Source organism: Coregonus lavaretus, assembly GCF_964263955.1.
Source record: "Coregonus lavaretus genome assembly, chromosome: 5".
In the NCBI taxonomy this organism is placed as follows: Eukaryota; Metazoa; Chordata; class Actinopteri; order Salmoniformes; family Salmonidae; genus Coregonus; species Coregonus lavaretus.
Window position 1 is genome coordinate 19,316,222 of NC_139992.1, and position 14,258 is coordinate 19,330,479.

At 43.6% G+C, this 14,258-nt stretch overlaps 1 protein-coding gene across 1 annotated transcript in view; it reads right to left on the minus strand.

The window, feature by feature from the left end:
* Positions 1-13,774, minus strand: part of LOC311129465 (interleukin-1 receptor type 1-like) — a 34,522-nt gene extending 20,748 nt beyond the window's left edge. Inside the window, exon 1 of the mRNA XM_084161758.1 lies at positions 13,692-13,774. The gene's annotated coding sequence lies outside the window, so the exon portion shown is untranslated. The remainder of the gene's footprint in view (positions 1-13,691) is intronic.
* Between the last annotated feature and the right edge of the window lie 484 nt (positions 13,775-14,258).

Below are 14,258 nucleotides of genomic sequence, written 5' to 3' on the forward strand. Positions count from 1 at the left end.
ATTATGATTTGACCCCCTCTGTAAAATCACAATAACCCAGCATCACCAAACCAACCTTGCTCTTTTTAAAAAACAACCAAACTAAGTGACCCAATGCCTGCAACCCAGCAGTTTGGTCATCCAAACAACCCAGGATGTTTTAGAGTGTAAGCCCTCATGAGGCCTTAAGAAATACATATTGTATTGTGTTAAAGGTATTGAACAGTAATTCTGAAAAGTACTTTTTCTGTCATGGCTAACTACCAGGAAGTTTGAAAAGAGGCTGAGTGTGCAGGGAGCTTATATTCATGATCTCGCCTTGACTGACAGCTCTTTGAAACTCCCATGTCAAGCAACTTGGATGCAGTGAGCAGTGTTGCAGCAAAATCATCTCAAGCAAATTTGGTGATACACAAAGCAACTCAAACACTGAAATTGCATCAATGATATCAATTATTTTTTATACATCTCTTGTTTGGCATGTCACTTGTGACGCAGTTCACAAGAGCACTGATGGATGTGTTGACTTGACAACTGCGTCAGCGTTTTGAATGACCCTTCCCCCCTTTGTTCCATGCTGGCTGAAAACCTAGCTAGCCAGTAGCAAGCTAACACCAGTCACAGATGAAAGGGGAAACATATAAGTATCTTTGCCATAGATAAACAGGGAAAAACATTTATTTATATTTGATGACACCCTAAAGTCAAATTTGGCACCAGTAGAGTAGCTTTCTGGCTATATAAACCACGTCCCTATGCAAACATGCCTTCACTCCGGAGCCAGAGCAATCCGCTTCACTGGGGTCCAGTCCAGCTCCGGTCAGCGGCTCCACTCCGGAGCCAGAGCAGTCCGCTCCACCGGTGCCTGATCCAGCTCCGGTCAGCGGCTCCACTCCGGAGCCAGAGCAGTCCGCTCCACCGGTGCCTGATCCAGCTCCGGTCAGCGGCTCCAGTCCGGAGCCTGAGCAGTCCGCTCCACCGGTGCCTGGTCCAGCTCCGGTCAGCGGCTCCAGTCCAGACCCAGACGTCAGCCCCTCTCCAGGTTCGGGGTCTCTCACACCAGGGTCCAGACAGGGCTTGGAGTATAGTGGGAGGAAGGAGAGGGGAAGCAACGCGCCGATGTCTAGACCAGACCAGGGGCGCAAATGGGAGGCGAAGAGTGAGAGGTCGTCATGGCCTGAGCCGGATCCGCCTCTGAGGCGGAATGCCCACCCGGCCCCTACCCTGTTATGTTTATGTTGTGCAGTCGGAGTCCGCACCTTTGGGGGGGGGGTACTGTCACGCCTTGACTCAGGGGACGCTTATATGTTGAGTCAGGGTGTGTATATTCCTTGTTGTGTTTGTTCTATGTTGTAGGATCTAGTATGTCTAGATCTATGTTGGCCGGTGTGGTTCCCAATCAGAGGCAGCTGTCGCTCGTTGTCTCTGATTGGGGACCATACTTAGGCAGCCTATTGGCACTAGTGGGTTGTGGGATCTTGTTCCATGTGAGGTTTGTTGTGTGTACCGTAGAACGTCACGTATCGTTGGTTTATTGTTTTGTCGTTGTGTTTATTCATTTAATAAACATGTATGCATATCACGCTGCGCCTTGGTCTGACCCGTCTATGAACGAACGTGACATTCCCTCAGGAATTTCCCTGTATTTAGCGCCATTCATCATTCCTTTAATTCTGACCAGTTTCCCAGTCCCTGCCAATGAAAAACATCCCCACAGCATGATGCTGCCACCACCAGGGATGGTGGTCTCGAGGTGATAAGAGGTTTTGGGTTTGCGCCAGACATAGCATTTTCCTTGATGGCCAAAAAGCTCAATTTTAGTCTCATCTGAACAGAGTACCTTCATCCATATGTTTGGGGAGTCTCCCACATGTCTTTTGGTGAACACCAAACATGTTTGCTTATTTTTTTCTTTAAGCAATGGGTTTTTTTCTGGTCACTCTTCCGTTAAACGGCTTAAAGTGGTCCTATGGACAGATACTCCAATCTCCGCTGTGGAGCTTTGCAGCTCTTTCAGGGTTATCTTTTGTCTCTTTGTTGCCTCTCTGATTAATGCCCTCCTTGCCTGGTCCGTGAGTTTTGGTGGGCGGGCGGCCCTCTCTTGGCAGGTTTGTTGTGGTGCCATATTCTTTAAACATTTTTATAATGGATTTAATGGTGCTCCGTGGGATGTTAAAAGTTTCTGATATTTTTTTATAACCCAACCCTGATCTGTACTTCTCCACAAATGTGTACCTGACCTGGTTGGAGAGCTCCTTGGTCTTCATGGTGCCCCTTGCTTGGTGGTGCCCCTTGCTTAGTGGTGTTGGAGACTCTGGGGCCTTTCAGAACAGGTGTATATATACTGAGATCATGTGCCAGATCATGTGACACATACAGTGAGGGAAAAAAGTATTTGATCCCCTGCTAATTTTGTACGTTTGCCTACTGACAAAGACATGATCAGTCTATAATTTTAATGGTAGGTTTATTTGAACAGTGAGAGACAGAATAACAACAACAAAAATCCAGAAGAACGCATGTCAAAAATGTTATCAATTGATTTGCATTTTAATGAGGGAAATAAGTATTTGACCCCCTCTCAATCATAAAGATTTCTGGCTCCCAGGTGTCTTTTATACAGGTAACGAGCTGAGATTAGGAGCACACTTTTAAAGGGAGTGCTCCTAATCTCAACTTGTTACCTGTATAAAAGACACCTGTCCACAGAAGCAATCAATCAATCAGATTCCAAACTCTCCACCATGGCCAAGACCAAAGAGCTCTCCAAGGATGTCAAGGACAAGATTGTAGACCTACACAAGGCTGGAATGGGCTACAAGACCATCGCCAAGCAGCTTGGTGAGAAGGTGACAACAGTTGGTGCAATTATTCGCAAATGGAAGAAACACAAAAGAACTGTCAATCTCCCTCGGCCTGGGGCTCCATGCAAGATCTCACCTCGTGGAGTTGCAATGATCATGAGAACGGTGAGGAATCAGCCCAGAACTACACGGGAGGATCTTGTCAATGATCTCAAGGCAGCTGGGACCATAGTCACCAAGAAAACAATTGGTAACACACTATGCCGTGAAGGACTGAAATCCTGCAGCGCCCGCAAGGTCCCCCTGCTCAAGAAAGCACATATACAGGCCGGTCTGAAGTGTGCCAATGAACATCTGAATGATTCAGAGGAGAACTGGGTGAAAGTGTTGTGGTCAGATGAGACCAAAATCGACCTCTTTGGGATCAACTCAACTCGCCTTGTTTGGAGGAGGAGGAATGCTGCCTATGACCCCAAGAACACCATCCCGACCATCAAACATGGAGGTGGAAACATTATGCTTTGTGGGTGTTTTTCTGCTAAGGGGACAGGACAACTTCACCACATCAAAGGGACGATGGACGGGGCCATGTACCGTCAAATCTTGGGTGAGAACCTCCTTCCCTCAGCCAGGGCATTGAAAATGGGTTGTGGATGGGTATTCCAGCATGACAATGATCCAAAACACACGGCCAAGGCAACAAAGGAGTGGATCAAGAAGAAGCACATTAAGGTCCTGGAGTGGCCTAGCCAGTCTCCAGACCTTAATCTCATAGAAAATCTGTGGAGGGAGCTGAAGGTTCGAGTTGCCAAACGTCAGCCTCGAAACCTTAATGACTTGGAGAAGATCTGCAAAGAGGAGTGGGACAAAATCCCTCCTGAGATGTGTGCAAACCTGGTGGCCAACTACAAGAAACATCTGACCTCTGTGATTGCCAACAAGGGTTTTGCCACCAAATACTAAGTCATGTTTTGCAGAGGGGTCAAATACTTATTTCCCTCATTAAAATGCAAATCAATTTATAACATTTTTGACATGCATTTTTCTGGATTTTATTGTTGTTATTCTGTCTCTCACTGTTCAAATAAACCTACCATTAAAATGATAGACTGATCATGTCTTTGTCAGTGGGCAAACGTACAAAATCAGCAGGGGATCAAATACTTTTTTCCCTCACTGTAGATTGCACACAGGTGGACTTTATTTAACTAATTATGCGACTTCTGAAGGTAATTGGTTGCACCAGATCTTATTTAGGGCCTTCATAGCAAAGGGGGTGAATACATACAGTGGGGAAAAAAAGTATTTAGTCAGCCACCAATTGTGCAAGTTCTCCCACTTAAAAAGATGAGAGAGGCCTGTAATTTTCATCATAGATACACGTCAACTATGACAGACAAAATGAGAAAAAAAATCCAGAAAATCACATTGTAGGATTTTTAATGAATTTATTAGCTAATTATGGTGGAAAATAAGTATTTGGTCAATAACAAAAGTTGCTCAATACTTTGTTATATACCCTTTGTTGGCAATGACACAGGTCAAACGTTTTCTGTAAGTCTTCACAAGGTTTACACACACTGTTGCTGGTATTTTGGCCCATTCCCCCATGCAGATCTCCTCTAGAGCAGTGATGTTTTGGGGTTGTCGCTGGGCAACACGGACTTTCAACTCCCTCCAAAGATTTTCTATGGGGTTGAGATCTGGAGACTGGCTAGGCCACTCCAGGACCTTGAAATGCTTCTTACGAAGCCACTCCTTCGTTGCCCGGGCGGTGTGTTTGGGATCATTGTCATGCTGAAAGACCAAGCCACGTTTCAGGTTCAATGCCCTTGCTGATGGAAGGAGGTTTTCACTCAAAATCTCATGATACATGGCCCCATTCATTCTTTCCTTTACACGGATCAGTCGTCCTGGTCCCTTTGCAGAAAAACAGCCCCAAAGCATGATGTTTCCACCCCCATGCTTCACAGTAGGTATGGTGTTCTTTGGATGCAACTCAGCATTCATTGTTCTCCAAACACGACGAGTTGAGTTTTTACCAAAAAGTTATATTTTGGTTTTATCTGACCATATGACATTCTCCCAATCCTCTTCTGGATCATCCAAATGCACTCTAGCAAACTTCAGACGGGCCTGGACATGTACTGGCTTAAGCAGGGGGACACGTCTGGCACTGCAGGATTTGAGTCCCTTGCGGCGTAGTGTGTTACTGATGGTAGGCTTTGTTACTTTGGTCCCAGCTCTCTGCAGGTCATTCACTAGGTCCCCCCGTGTGGTTCTGGGATTTTTGCTCACCGTTCTTGTGATCATTTTGACCCCACGGGGTGAGATCTTGCGTGGAGCCCCAGATCGAGGGAGATTATCAGTGGTCTTGTATGTCTTCCATTTCCTAATAATTGCTCCCACAGTTGATTTCTTCAAACCAAGCTGCTTACCTATTGCAGATTCAGTCTTCCCAGCCTGGTGCAGGTCTACAATTTTGTTTCTGGTGTCCTTTGACAGCTCTTTGGTCTTGGCCATAGTGGAGTTTGGAGTGTGACTGTTTGAGGTTGTGGACAGGTGTATTTTATACTGATAACAAGTTCAAACAGGTGCCATTAATACAGGTAACGAGTGGAGGACAGAGGAGCCTCTTAAAGAAGAAGTTACAGGTCTGTGAGAGCCAGATATCTTGCTTGTTTGTAGGTGACCAAATACTTATTTTCCACCATAATTTGCAAATAAATTCATTAAAAATCCTACAATGCGATTTTCTGGATTTTTTTTTCTCAATTTCTCTGTCATAGTTGACGTGTACCTATGATGAAAATTACAGGCCTCTATCATATTTTTAAGTGGAAGAACTTGCACAATTGGTGGCTGACTAAATACTTTTTTCCCCACTGTATGCACGCACCACTTTTCCGTTATTTATTTTTTAGAATTTTTTGAAACAAGTTATTTTTTTCATTTCACTTCACCAATTTGGACTATTTTGTGTATGGCCATTATATGAAATCCAAATAAAAATCAATTTAAATTACAGGTTGTAATGCAACAAAATAGGAAAAACGCCAAGGGGGATGAATACTTTTGCAAGGCACTGTACTTTGGTCATCATACTTTGATCTGCTTTCCTTCAAATATCATCAAATTTCATGAAAAACATGATTTTGAATAGTCTTAAATAGTTACATTTTAATGATATCATATTCACTTAGGATCTCACTTGGTGAAGTCCACAGGGGGATTTTGCTGTGTAGAGGCAATTTGGGGCAGGCCTTTACGGAAAACAAATTATATTTGACTACAGGAGTCACCACGGTAGTCAACAACCACAGCCCGTGGCGGGCAGGCAGGCAGGCTAATACCTCATACCTCATACCTGGAACCGGGCCAGACACATTCCCCATTCCACCACAGAAAGACTGACTGACATCTCCAGGGCTCTGGTGTTAACTGGATGACTAAAGGTAAAACATAAAACAACTGTAACGGAGAGAGAAAATGATCACCCGGGGTGAGCAACACTAACCCGGGAGAACTACCCTGCTGCATTCAAACCCTTAACAAGAACACCTGATTCTACTAGATGCTCACCAATATATTGATTAGTTGAATCAAAAAAATCTAATCAAAGTTTATTGCTCGCATACACAGTTTAGCAGATGTTATAGTGGGCGCAGCGAAATGCTTGCATTATTAGATCCTAACAGTTCAGTAAAATGTCAAACATCAGGTGTGTTATAGCAAAAGCCTGCATACTCAGTAGCTGTCCAGGAGCAGGGTTGGCCATCCCTGGAGTGATGATACTGTGCAGCACAAGAGTCTTGAGGTCAGTGTTTTGAAAGCTAATATTCCTGTTCCCAGCTGGTCTGGATTGACTCACTGCATGACTTGAGTCTTGGAGTTTTCAATTCCCTCCTTCAATACAAGCTTGAGTCTTTATCAAGGGGGGATGTTTGGTTGACTGGCCAGTTTATACTAAGTCTGACAGACAAACTTCACAGTGGAGGTGTATAACTGTTTAACTGTATAACAGATGTTATTACAACTAAGTTATCAACTGTGAGGTGTCACACTACCTTTGTCCACTTGTGATATCAAATGTACATTCTGCTACTACATGGAGTTTAGTTCGATATCTTTGCTTTATATTGGGTAACATCATAGTGTCTATTCTGGATGATGTGCCATTGACGATATGCATTTAAAAATATATATTTTAGACATTTAGCAGACACTCTTATCCAGAGCGACTTGCAGGAGCAATTAGGGCTAAGTGCCTTGCTCAAGGGCACATCAACAGATTTTTCACCTAGCCGGCTCAGGGATTCGAACCAGCGATCTTTCAGTTACTGGCCCAGCGCTGTTAACTGCTAGGCTACAGTGATAAGGCTGTGCCTTGACAGAAGCACTAAAGGATGTGGAAACAAGAGTGCTAGTAGGCGCCAGAATGAAATCTACATCTGTGCTCCCATTTGCCCATGGTTATGATGCCCATCAAACAAGAGTGCTAGTAGGCGCCAGAATCGGATTGATGTTGAGTGTCACGGATTCTGCCGAGGCTGCTCCTCCTCCTTGCTCGGGCAGGCTTCGGCGTTCGCCGTCCCCGGAGTACTAGCTGCCACCGTTAGATGTTTCGATGTTTGATTGCTTTTGTCTGTCTATTGCACCTGTGTCCGTTTGTGTCTGATTATGTGTCCTATAAGTTGCCTGTCTTGTGTTGGTTAGTTTGTGTGTTGTTATTCGCCTGTCCGTTAGTGCCGCGTGTTTTCGCTGTTTGTTGTTTTGTAGTTTACGCACAGTTTGCGTAATCGCTCGCCTCTGTTTTATGTTGAGGCCGTTGATTGTATTTTGCCTTGTGTTGCACTAGTAAACTTTGTTGGACTAGCTTCGGTGTCCTGCGCCTGACTCCCACACCACATTAACCTCAGCCCTTGACATTGAGTCGACCATAATGACTGCTTGTGCGATACAGGAAATGATCTCTCTACTTCTCAGCACAACCACCACATCAAAACACACTGATGGAGAGATTAAAACAAAGTGACAGAAAGATAAAGATAGAGAAAGGTGTTCACTAAGATTAAAAATGAATGGTGCCAACAAACGGAGAGAAAGAGGATGGATTAATTAAGTTAGATGTTGGTATTATAATGTGTGCTTTATTATATCTCGATGTGGTCCAATTTGTAGCTACAACTCAGAGCAGTCTCCTTGAAAAACATATATCATTAGTAGGCCTACATCTGTGCTCCCATTTGCCCATGTTTCTTGGAGATCATTTGAATGGTAACATTTTATGATACTCAACTCATCCTGTGGTATAAGCACATTCATCCAGTATCTGTTTCATAACACCTCAAATTAATGTCACTATACTGAAGGTGTCTGTGCACACTTTGTAAAGCCATATGACATGGTTATGACGCTCATTATTTAATTAAATAATGTGACACAGAGGTTGGTAAATGACATAACATTTTATAACATCTGGTTATTTGTAGCATGTAATAACGTATGACATAAGTTGTCATGCAGACTGTGTAACAGTTGACATTAGAGCTTATGACAACAGTCCACAGTCATCTCCTTTTTCTTGATCACGTTGAGGGAGAGGTTGTTGTCCTGGCACCACACGGCCAGGTCTCTGACCTCCTCCCTATAGGCTGTCTCGTCGTTGTCGGTGATCAGGCCTACCACTGTTGTGTCATCGGCAAACTTAATGATGGTGTTGGAGTCTTGCCTGGCCATTCAGTCATGAGTGAACAGGGAGTACAGAAGGGGACTGAGCACGCACTCCTGAGGGACCCCCGTGTTGAGGATCAGCGATGTGTTGTTACCTACCCTTACCACCTGGGGTCGGCCCGTCAGGAAGTCCAGGATCCAGTTGCAGAGGGAAGTGTTTAGTCCCAGGGTCCTTAGCTTAGTGATGAGCTTTGAGGGCACTATAGTGTTGAACGCTGAACTGTAGTCAATGAATAGCATTCGCACATAGGTGTTCCTTTTGTCCAGGTGTGAAAGGGCAGTGTGGAGCGCAATAGAGATTGCATCATCTGTGGATCTGTTGGGGCGGTATGCAAATTGGAGTGGGTCTAGGGTTTCTGGAATAATGGTGTTGATGTGCGCCATGACCAGCCTTTCAAAGCACTTCATGGCTACAGACGTGAGTGCTATGGGTCGGTAGTCATTTAGGCAGGTCACGTTAGTGTTCTTGGGCACAGGGACTATGGTGGTCTGCTTGAAACATGTTGGTATTACAGACTCAGACAGGGAGAGGTTGAAAATGTCAGTGAAGACACTTGCCAGTTGGTCAGCGCATGCTCGGAGTACACGTCCTGGTAATCCGTCTGGCCCTGCGGCCTTGTGAATGTTGACCAGTTTAAAAAGTATTACTCACATCGGCTATGGAGAGCGTGATCACACAGTCATTCGGAACAGCTGATGCTCTCATGCATGTTTCAGTGTTGCTTGCCTCGAAGCGAGCATAGAAGTGATTTAGCTCGTCTGGTAGGCTCGTGTCACTGGGCAGCTCGCGGCTGTGCATCCCTTTGTAGTGGAGGGCATAGCGGGATTTCTTATAAGTTTCCGGGTTAGAGTTCTACTCCTTGAAAGCGGCTGCTCTACCCTTTAGCTCAGTGCGGATGTTGCCTGTAATCCATGGCTTCTGATTGGCGTATGTACGTACAGTCACTGTGGGGACGACGTCATCAATGCACTTATTGATGAAGCCAGTGACTGATGTGGTGTACTCCTCAATGCCATCGGAAGAATCCCGGAAGACATTCCAGTCTGTGCTAGCAAAATAGTCCTGTAGCTCAGCATCTGCTTCATCTGACCACTTTTTTATTGACAGAGTCACTGGTGCTTCCTGCTTTAGTTTTTGCTTGTATGCAGGAATCAGGAGGATATAGTTATGGTCAGATTTTCCAAATGGAGGGCGAGGCAGAGCTTTGTACGCGTCTCTGTGTGTGAAGTAAAGGTGGTCTTGAGTGTTTTCCCCTCTGGTTGCACATTTAACATGCTGGTAGAAATTAGGAAAAACTGATTTAAGTTTCCCTGCATTAACGTTCCCAGCCACTAGGAGCGCTGCCTCTGGATGAGCGTTTTCCTGTTTGCTTATGGCCGTATACAGTTAATTGAGTGCGGTCTTAGTGCCAGCATCGGTTTGTGGTGGTAAATAGACATCTACGAAGAATATAGATGAAAACTCTCTTGGTAGATAGTGTGGTCTACAGCTTATCATGAGATACTCTACCTCAGGCGAGCAAAACCTCGAGACTTCCTTCGATATCGTGCACCAGCTGTTGTTTACAAATATACATAGACCGCCACCCCTTGTCTTACCAGAGGCTGGTGTTCTATCCTGCCAATACAGTGTATAACACGCCAGCTGTATGTTATTCATGTCTTTGTTCAGCCACGACTTGGTGAAACATAAGATATTACAGTTTTTAATGTCCTGTTGGTAGGATATACGTGCCTGTAGTTCGTCCACTTTATTATCAAGCGATTGTAAATTGGCCAATAGTATCGCCGGCTCCTTACCAAGCACCCTCCTTCCGCGATATCTCCTTTTTTTCCTACTGCGAATGACGGGGATGAGGGCCCTGTCGGGTGTCTGGAGCGAATCCCTCTCAAAGACTCATTAAAGGAAAATGATTCATCCAGTTCAAGGTGAGTAATCGCTGTTCTGATGTCCAGAAGCTCTTTTCGGTCATATTATATGGTAGCAGCAACATTATGTACAAAATAAGTTACAAACAATGTTGTATTCGGCGCATGTGACAAATAACATTTCATTAGATTTTTTATTTGATATCATTTGAGTTTCAAAAAACACAAAATGTGAACTGACTGAACCCTAGTCAACACTTTACTCTGAAGTCAACCACACACACCACTACACAAGACTGGAAATTCCACTCCTGGGGTTGAAGGTTGACCTTTTAGTAGGTTACTCTTTAGTCATCATGCAAGGCCACAGCTCTGCACACTCTCTCTGTAACACGTGCATGGCCCACGCATTTTACACCATGATCATACAGAGTAGTAACCAGCAATAACTAACACATTCTTAACACTATAACACATGGTAAGACAGAAAACGTTAATATTTCTGTCACTTGCACACATAGCACAACTTCCTGACTGAGGAAAGGAGGAATTAATTTGTGGAGGGTGTCCAAACCTTCAAAACAATGCTCTCTAATTCCTGACTGTCAAACAACTCAATTTCCCCGATAATAAAAAAATAAAAAAATATTTGCTTGTAATACAATTCTTCAACCACTAGAAGTTGTGCGTACCCGTGGTCTGAGATTTGCGTGGTGATACGCGTACTTTCCTGTCAAGTTCAAATTTGAGAAACACATTTTTGCGGGAAAAGTGGTGCATGCAATGATTATAATATTTTTTGTGCATATGCACTTTGATAAATGAGGCACCAGGACAGTGAGTTCCTCAAAATCCTGAAACCTCAAAGAATATGGATTTTACAAGAAAATAATGGTTAAAGCTGGAATCCTTAGTTGCTACATCCATTTTTTGATGTATAAATTAATGATATACACCCATTGATTGTTGAAGAATAACTCAAATTAACTTTTAAGAAGGCACACCTGTTAATTGAACTGCATTCCAGGTGACTACCTCATGAAGCTGGTTGAGAGAATGCCAAGAGTGTGCAAAGCTGTCATCAAGGCAAAGGGTGGCTATTTGAATATATTTTGATTTGTTTAGCACTTTTTTGGTAACTACATGATTCCATGTGTGTTATTTCATAGTTTTGATATCTTCACTATTATTCTACAATGTAGAAAATAGTAAAAATAAAGAAAAACTCTGGAATGAGTAGGTGTGTCCAAACTTTTGACTGGTACTGTATATCAGTATATATAAAAAAATGTCATCCACGGGCCAAATTCGGCCAGCGGGCCGCCAGTTGGGGAACCATGATAAACACACACACACACACACACTACACTGACACACATAACACACACACACACCTATACCGACAACACAAACACACCTATACCGACACAACACAAACACACACACACACACACTTTCACACTCATTCTATGCTGCTGCTACTCTATTCTTTATTTTACTCTCTATCCTGATGCCTAGCCACTCTACTCTGTCTTCATGTAAATATCTACCTCAATTACCTCATACCCCTGCACATTGATCTGGTACCGGTACTCCCTGTGTATAGCTTCATTGTAGGGACCACAAACCTTACTATTAGCCTGTTACCAACCCTTAGTAAACTATTGGAAAAAAATTGTGTTTGACCGGATACAATTTTACTGTAAACAAATTGACAGCAAACTTTCAGCATGCTTATAGAGAAGGACGTTAGACTTTAGTGCAGCTTTTGACATTATCGATCATAGTCTGCTGCTGGAAAACGTATGGGTTATGGCTGTACACCCCCTGCTATAATGTGGATAAAGAGTTACTTGTCTAACAGAACACAGGAGGGTTTTCTTTAATGGAAGCCTTTCAAACAAAATCCAGGTAGGATCAGGAATTCCCCAGGGCAGCTTTCTAGACCCCTTGCTTTTTTCCATCTTTACTAACGACATGCCACTGGCTTTGAGTAAAGCCAGTGTGTCTATGTATGCGGATGACTGAACACTATACACGTCAGCTACTACAGCAACTGAAATAACTGCAACACTTAACAAAGAGTTGCAGTTAGTTTCGGAATGGGTGGCAAGGAATAAGTTAGTCCTGAATATTTCCAAAACTAAAAGCATTGTATTTGGGTCAAATCATTCACTAAACCCTAAACCTCAACTACATCTCATAATGAATAATGTGGAAATTGAGGTTACTAAACTGCTTGGAGTAACCCTGGATTGTAGACTGTCATGGTCAAAGCATATTGATACAACAGTATTTAAATGGGGAGAAGTATGTCCATAATTACGCGCTGCTCTGCCTTCTTAACAACATTATCAACAAGGCAGGTCCTACAGGCCCTAGTTTTGTCGCACCTAGACTAATGTTCAGTAGTGTGGTCAGGTGCCACAAAGAGGGACTTGGGAAAATTGCAGTTGGCTCAGAACAGGGCAGCAAGGCTGGCCCTTAAAAGTACACGGAGAGCTAACATTAATGACATGCATGTCAGTCTCTCCTGGCTCAGAGTGGAAGAGAGATTGACTTCATCACTGCTTGTTTTTGTAAGAGGTGTCGACAAGCTGAATGTACCGAGCTGTCTGTTTGGAATACTGGCACACAGCTCGGACACCCATGCATACCCCACAAGACATGCCACCAGAGTTCTCTTCACAGTCCCCAAGTCCAGAACAGACTATGGGAGGTGCACAGTACTGCATAGAGCCATGACTACATGGAACTCTATTCCACACTACATTTTAGCCATTTAGCAGACGCTCTTATATAATTGTTTTCACATCAGGTAACTGATGCAAAAAGTAGAATCCGATTTAAAAAAACAGGTACAAATAAACCTTATGGAACAACGGGGACTGTGAAGAGACACACACAAGGGTAGACACATGCATACGCAAACATTGTGATATTGTTGTATGGTGGTATTAAACATTTTGTATTGTAGATAGGTAGTGGTGTAATAATGTCATATGATGTACTGTTTTATATATAATGTAAATGCTTTAATATGTGTCGACCCCAGGAAGAGTAGGTGCTGCCTTGGCAGCAGCTAATGGGGATCCCTAATAAATACAAATACTACAGACAGTCTGTTGTGGTAGCCAGGTGGGCCTCATGACATAGCTGCTGGACCATTCTGGAAAACGTTTTACTCGATTATCAGAACTAACTTGAAACCTGCTGTTAATCCTTCCTAATGGCTACATACATAATAAGCACAAGTGTACCAACAGTTTGCAGTAACAATTGCAATACTTATATTAATTAATTTACCTTCTTAGAGATGATAAACCCAAGGTGCACCTCTTCACGCCGTGAGTATGGTTTCAGGCTCGCTGAAGTGTGATTTTAAGGAATACTATTCAGGTTGACAAGACAATGCGGTGGGTTGTTTTCTTGAGGTGTGAAACAGCTGGATTTGAGAATCCCCAGTCCTAACCAAGCAGAGGTACAGGAGTGAGTCAGAATATGCATGATACCCCTGCATTCTAGGGGCCCTGCCCTGCTTCTGTTCTGGAGCTAGGAAGTGGCTTCTCCCACAGAGATTCACAGTAACATAGAGGCACTTCTTGGAACCTATCGTGCAGTCACACAACCACAGGTGCACACAAACTCTTGCTCAAACACACAACGGTTAATACTCAGGTGGGGGGGGGGGTACTATGCAACCACCAACTTTCTCTTATTCGTCTCTCATTTTGGTTTGATTTTAGTCTTGCTGATCTCAAGGGAAATAGGTCAACTTAAATTTATGAAACCAACAATAAATAAGATACTACATGTAATGAATAGTCAGGGAGAAAAAGGGTGTAGATTCACGCGCAGAGCGCGGCAGGTGTT